General features: G+C 44.7%; 1 pseudogene; it reads right to left on the bottom strand.

Moving 5' to 3' along the window:
- Nucleotides 1-1,278: 1,278 nt before the first annotated feature.
- On the bottom strand, nt 1,279-4,792 carry LOC146891344 (RNA-binding motif protein, X-linked 2-like; annotated as a pseudogene).
- Nucleotides 4,793-6,619: the final 1,827 nt, after the last annotated feature.

Here is a 6,619-nt window from a genome sequence, read left to right on the forward strand (position 1 = left end):
TTTATCCACTGTCTCCTGGTATCCCCGAGTACAAACTGAGGTCATGCCTCTCCTCTGGTAGTGCTAGTCTCCCATAACAGATACAGTGTCTGACTCAGAGGTCACATATCTCTGTCTCCTAAGGGTTAAACTCAGTTCACACCTACTGTTTGTTAAGGACAGTCAAGACACTACCCTCAGTTTACAGGGAGATGCTCTGGCCTTGTAATAAAAAAGTCAGTTGTAAATAGCTAACTTGATGGAGATTTCCCAGGCATCCGAGAAAGTAATCCCTGTGAAGATTGATCTGTGCTCTGCTGAGAAAGTTGTTGATAGTTTACTTAGGTTTACAGCTTTATGTGTCCTTCTTCCTACATCCTAAACTTCTACCTTCTAATCTTTAGTGTCTATATTTCTATTTCTATATTTTTATTCTTGTCTTCAGACCTTTCAACTAATAATAGTGAAAGCTAAATAATAATTTTTTTTTATGGCATATAATAAGTAAAACATTCGTTTGTTGCAAGGATGAGAGCACAGCTCTGAGTAGCCTGAGATGCTCCCTTAATATTTTAGGCCCTGGACTCCGGACAGTCATTGGCAGTGAAATGGGAAAGAATTGCAGGATAAGCTCATGTGAAGCTGTTAGCCCCAAAGTTCACTTGCCAACATCACAAGACATAAATAAAGAGTCCTGAGGAAATTAGCATCAGGCTTGGGTAGTCGCATCACATGTTTGACTGAAATCAGCACGGTCGATTCTACAGTCACTTTTTCTCTTTTTTCTGGCTTGCTTTGTTTTTTTGAGACAAGGTTTCTCTGCATAGCCCTGACTGTCCTGGAACTTGCTCTGTAGACCAGGCTGGCCTTGAAATCACAGAGATGAATCCACCTGCCTCTGCCTCCTGAATGCTGGGATTAAAAGCGTGCACCACCATTGCCACCTCCATACTCTTTCTTTTCATCAGGTCCTGCTGCTGCCAGGGGAAAGGACATGAATATTGTTGGATATTTGTATACTGCATGAAGATGGCTGGCTGTGATTAGTGTAATAAAAAGCTGAAAAGCCGATGGCTAGGCAGGAGGTATAGACGGTAGTACTTCCTTGCAGAGAACTCTGGGAAAACAAAAGGTGAAGTGGCTAGCCTGACATGGAAGAAGCAGGCTGGGCAGTACAGAGTAGAGGTAACCAAGCCATATGGAAGAACGTAGATTAATAAAAGCGGGTTAATTTAAGGAGCTAATGTGACAAGCTCAGGCATACATGCAGACAAAACACTGGACATGTAATAAATAAATCTTTCTTTTTTGCTTAAAATAGTTAATTATATTTCATATGTATTTCATCTCAATGCAAATAAATAAGTTACAAAGAAAAAATGCATAAAGAGATAATGTAACAATCATAAACCAAAAACAAACTAAAGAGAACTGGGATATAGCTGACACCCAAAGAGCACTTCTCTAGCGTGTACAAACCCTGGGCTCCATCCCTGCAAACAGAAAAGAGATGTAGTGGGGGAGGGAACTGGCTGGTCTTATTCTATCACATCCACATTAAACTGTCCAGATCTCAGAAGCTGCAGCTCTCTGCAATTGTGCCTGCCATCTGGTAAGGGCCTACAGTGCTGGGCTCTAAATATATAACATGAAGGCTAGAACTCAGCATCGCCTTGTTTGCCTTTGCTAGCAGTCGCGAATCAGAGGTCTATGGGTTTAAAGGCCAAGTCTATAAACCAAATTTTAGCCACATACTCTGGTCAGTGCCAACTATTTTCCAGGGACAGTGGATGGTGTTGGTGTAGTTTTTCAAATCCAAGATATCTGGCTGTTGAAACTAAAGCCTTCTGAACAAGTCTACCATGTAAGGGATTGAAAGAATTCAGTCCCTAAAACTTTATATAGAGAAATATCAACAACAGAGAATTTGATATTCATGCAACAAAATTCATTTTCAAAGAACTGGCCAGTTGGCACAGGCTTCAGTAATGCCTACGGTCAGTGGCATGGAAGGGCTCCCGCTCCCGGGAGTGCCTATGCTTTTTATGCCTATGGGACTTATCCGGACTCCTACTTCTGCTTCTATGACTCCGCCCTTCAGAACGCGTGCCAGGCCTGCTGGAATACGCATCTGAGCTCCTCCTCTACCTTAACTCGCTCTTTTCTTCTCCCTCCCTCCTGCTGAGGACTTATGCTCATGCTTGGGCTTCTCTTTCTTTGGCTCCCACTTGGGATCCTCTGCTCTACCATGGAAGGAACTCCTGACATCAGGGGAGCCTGGTTGGTTCTTCTTCCCCTCTCTGGAGTCAGACATCTGGGCTTTCTCTGAGTTCCTGCTGCTGTGCTTCTTTGGGCCATGGTCATCCTTTCCTTTGCTGTCTTGCTGCTGGAGGACTAAGAGTGGGATGGCGGTTCTGCTAGTTCCTTGCGTCCAGTCTTCTCTTTTCTTTCTTTTTGTTTTTTTGTTTTTCGAGACAGGGTTTCTCTGTAGCTTTGGAGCCTGTCCTGGAACTGGCTCTTGTAGACCAGGCTGGCCTCAAACTCACAGAGATCGGCCTGCCTCTGCCTCCCGAGTGCTGAGATTAAAGGCGTGCGCCACCACCGTGTGACTTTCTTTCTTTCTTCCTTTCTTTCTTTCTTTCCTCCTTTTTGTCTTTTTTGTGGGTTTGACAGCTTCATCTTCAGAGACCTCAGGAGAACTTGATGGAGGTGTATTAGCCCCACAACCCTTTTCCTGGCTCTCTGGTCACATCATCCACATCTTCTGATTCCTGAGGAGCCTGGGAGTTTGACACAGGGTCCACACGGATAGTTCTTCCTTTGATCTTAATTCCATTCAAATTGTCAACAGCCAGAACTGTGCTCCTCTGATCTTCATAGCACAGGAAACAGAATCCTTTGGATTTCCCAGGCTTCTTGTCTCTTACAAGATTAATGTTGACAATCTCCCCATATTGTGAGAATACACAAATGACGTCTCTTTCTGCAAGTTCATAAGGAACCCCTCCAAGAAAGATCCAGGTGCTGTCCTTGCATTCCGAGTGCCAAGACACCTTTTCTGCCACCCCGAGATGAACCTCTCACTCACTCAGTTTGTTGATCAGCTTCACCTTGATTAAAGGGTTCATATTTGCGCCTTCATTCTCCTCTCTCTAGCCATCATAAATAAATCTTTTTAAAAAACATAATTCATAACAATTAAACATCTATCATTTTACCCAGAGTTAAGTGTTGTCCTCACCCTATATCAAAGAAATATTTCTTTGCAAGAGAGTCAGCCAACTACAGTGGCGTATGCCTTGAATCCCAGTACTGAGGAGGCAGAGGCAGAAGGATCTCTGAGTTTGAGGCCAGCCTGGTCTACAAAGCAACTTCCAAGACAGCCAGCGCTATACATACAATTACAGAATGTTCCTGCACCTCAGGCTCAGAGATCATTGCCGAAGAGAGGGAAATCAGGGGACTTTGCTGTGAATGTGTCTCCTAGGAATGTCAGAAGCTACACCCAGAAAGTCTCACCAGCAGCTGAATATCCCAACTTCATAATTCATTAAATTTGCTTTCATCTGTGACCCTCCAAGTGCTAAGATTCTGGGAGTGGACCACTTTGTCCAGCTTCTAGCAATTCGGTGCTTTCTTGTTGCTGCTGCTATTGCTGCTTTGTAACCAGATCTTACGTAACCAAGCATCTCTCAAACTCCTGATCCTCCTGGCGCTCCCTCCTAAACGCTGGGATTAGGTGTGGGCACTACTGTTGCCAGCAGCCTCCTCTGAGAAAGAAACACATTCTCTGGCTAAGCCCACACTAACCCTTGCTACAGTAAGGACAGATGGACATGATCTTCGTAACAGACATTTCTACCTCCATGAGCTGGATATGCTGCTTCTTAACAAGTTAAGGCTTGTTGTGCTCCTGTGTACTTCTTGCCCATGTTCCCTTGTCTTTCTTCTCCTTGGTAAACTATTACATGAAACTCTGTAAGTTCTGGATCAACCTGGTGGCCTTCTATCAGGAAAACGAACATTAAAAAAAAGGATGTCCCATAATACCTGGCTCAATTATTTTAAATCTATCTATCTATCTATCTAGATATCTATCTATCTATCTATTTTGCCCTTGTTTCAGTTTCCCGATCTCCAGTTTCCACCACACTCAGCCCTTCTTTACAGTGAGACTTTTGTTGTTTATTGTGTATGTATGCAGCCTGAAGCCTGAGTGAGTTTTTGTATACTACATGCATGCAAGTGCTTTGAGATGCCAGAAGGCAACAGATCTCCTGGAACTGAAGATACAGTGTCTTAGTTAGGGTTTCTTTTTTTTTTTTTAAGATTTTATTTATTTATTATGTATACAGTGTTCTGCCTCCATGTCTGCCTGCAGGCCAGAAGAGGGCACCAGATCTCATTGTAGATGGTTGTGAGCCACCATGTGGTTGCTGGGAATTGAACTCAGGACCTTTAGAAGAGCAGGCAGTGCTCTTAACCGCTGAGCCATCTCTCCAGCCCCTTAGTTAGGGTTTCTATCGCTGCAATGAAACACCAAGACCAAAGCTGGGGAAGAAAGGGGTTATTAGGCTTACAGTTCAGCCTTGCTATTTATCGCTGAAGGAAGTCAGGACAGGGACTCAAAACAGGGCAGGCTCCTGGAGACAGGAGCTGATGCAGAGGCCATGGTGAGGAACTGCCTACTGGCTTGTTTCCCCTGGTCCACTCAGTGACCTTATAGAACCAAGGACCACCAGGCCACAGATGGCACTGTGAACTGGGTCCTTCCTCAATGATCTCTAAATGAGAAAAGAGCTTACAGCTGGATCTCATCCTCTCTGGCGAATCTAGCTCATGTCAAGTTGACATACAAAACCAGCTAGTACACAGGCAGTTGTGAGTCACCTGATGTGGGTGCTGGGACTCGAACCCAGGTCCTCTGTAGGAGCCATCTCCCCAGCCTCTCAGCTTTGCAGCTTTAGGGATAACAGTATTGAAAACGCCTTTACAATTTTTCTATAAATCTGGAAGCATTCCAAAATTTAGGAAGCAGAAGAGAGGGAGAGAGAGAGAGAACAACACACATCTCCTGGCATTGGAGCTGTCATACCTTGAACATAACAGGGAAGACTTTTTCTAGCAAATCTTGACAATAAAGATAGTGACTTTACCTTACTGGTTACTTTTTTTTTTCTTGAGACAGTGTTACTCTGTGAAATAGTCCTGGCTGTCCTCACTCTGTAGACCAGGCTGACCTCGAACTCACAGAGATTTCAGTTTCCCAAGTGCTGAGATTAAAGGTGTGTGCCACCACCGCCAGGCACTGCTAGTTACTTTTCATGTCAGCTTGACATAGGCTAGGGTCACCTGGGAAGAAGTAATCTTAAGACAATGTCTTCATAGTATTGGCATGTAGGCAACTGTGTAAGGGGATTTCTTTTATGTCTTTCTCTCTTTTTTGAAAGAGTGTTTTCTTGATTTGATGGTTGATGTGGGAGGGCCCAGCCCACTGTGGGTGATGCCTTCTCTGGGCAGGTGGTCTTAGGTGCTATAAGAAAACGGGCCAAGCCAGGTGGCAGCGGCACCCGGCTATAATCCCAGCACTTGGGAAGCAGAAGCAGAAGCTGGTAGATCTCTGTGAGCTCTAGGGCAGCCTGGTCTACAAGAACTAGTTGAAGACAGGCTCAAAAGCTACAGAAAATCCCTGTGCTCAGAAAAAAAGAAAAAGAAAAAGTAGGTTGAATCAGGTAGCAGTGGCACATACCTTAATTTCAGCACTCAGGAGGCAGAGGCAGGAGGATGTCTGAGTTCGAGGCCAGCCTGGTCTACAGAGCAAGTTTCAGGACAACCAAAGCTACACAGAAAAACTTGTCTCAAACACACACCCACCACAAGAGAGAGAGAGAGAGAGAGAGAGAGAGAGAGAGAGAGAGAGAAGAAAAGAAGAAGAAGAAGAAAAGAAGAAGAAGAAAGAGAGAAAAGAAAGCAGAAAGCAGGCCGAGCAAGTCACGTGATGATGATGAGCCTCAACAAGCCGTGTTCTCTACAGCCTCTGGGTCTGCCCTGACTCCTTTCAGTGATAGACTGTGATGTGTAAGTGTAGGCAAAATTAAACCCTTTCCTTCCCGTGTTACTAATAGTCACAGTAACACAGTAGACATCAGAGCAACAGACACCCTAAGACGTGGGTGGTGTGAGGTTATGGAACTGGACACTAGGGTTCCTATGCCCACCGTCGATTGTTCCTCAAGGGTCTGGTCTCTGCCTTCAATGACAAACGCAGGTGTAGTTTCCTTCCCCTAGTTCTTTGAAGAAGCTTGCTCAGTCCTTCCAATGTTCTTGGCAGAACACTAGGAATTCCACAGCTCCTCTTGCTTTGAAGGACAACAGGAGAGGCATGATTGAAAGAAGAGGGTGGCTATTCAGTTGGGCGAGTGTTAGTCCTTTTCCTAGAAGGCTGGGACCATGGTCCTGCTGGCACCAGTTCTCCAGCTGTAACCAAGAGAGTTAGGCTGTAGTTATTGTGCCATGAGGCGATACGAAGACAGGGCTAACAAAAGCATTTTTTTGACCCTGGTTTCTCATTCCCCAGCGAGTGTAAATGAAGAACCCATTTCATGAGAAGTTATCAGTGTCTCTCTGTCTGTCTGGTGGT

This window comes from Myodes glareolus, chromosome 17 (assembly GCF_982192425.1).
Source record: "Myodes glareolus chromosome 17, mMyoGla1.1, whole genome shotgun sequence".
In the NCBI taxonomy this organism is placed as follows: Eukaryota; Metazoa; Chordata; class Mammalia; order Rodentia; family Cricetidae; genus Myodes; species Myodes glareolus.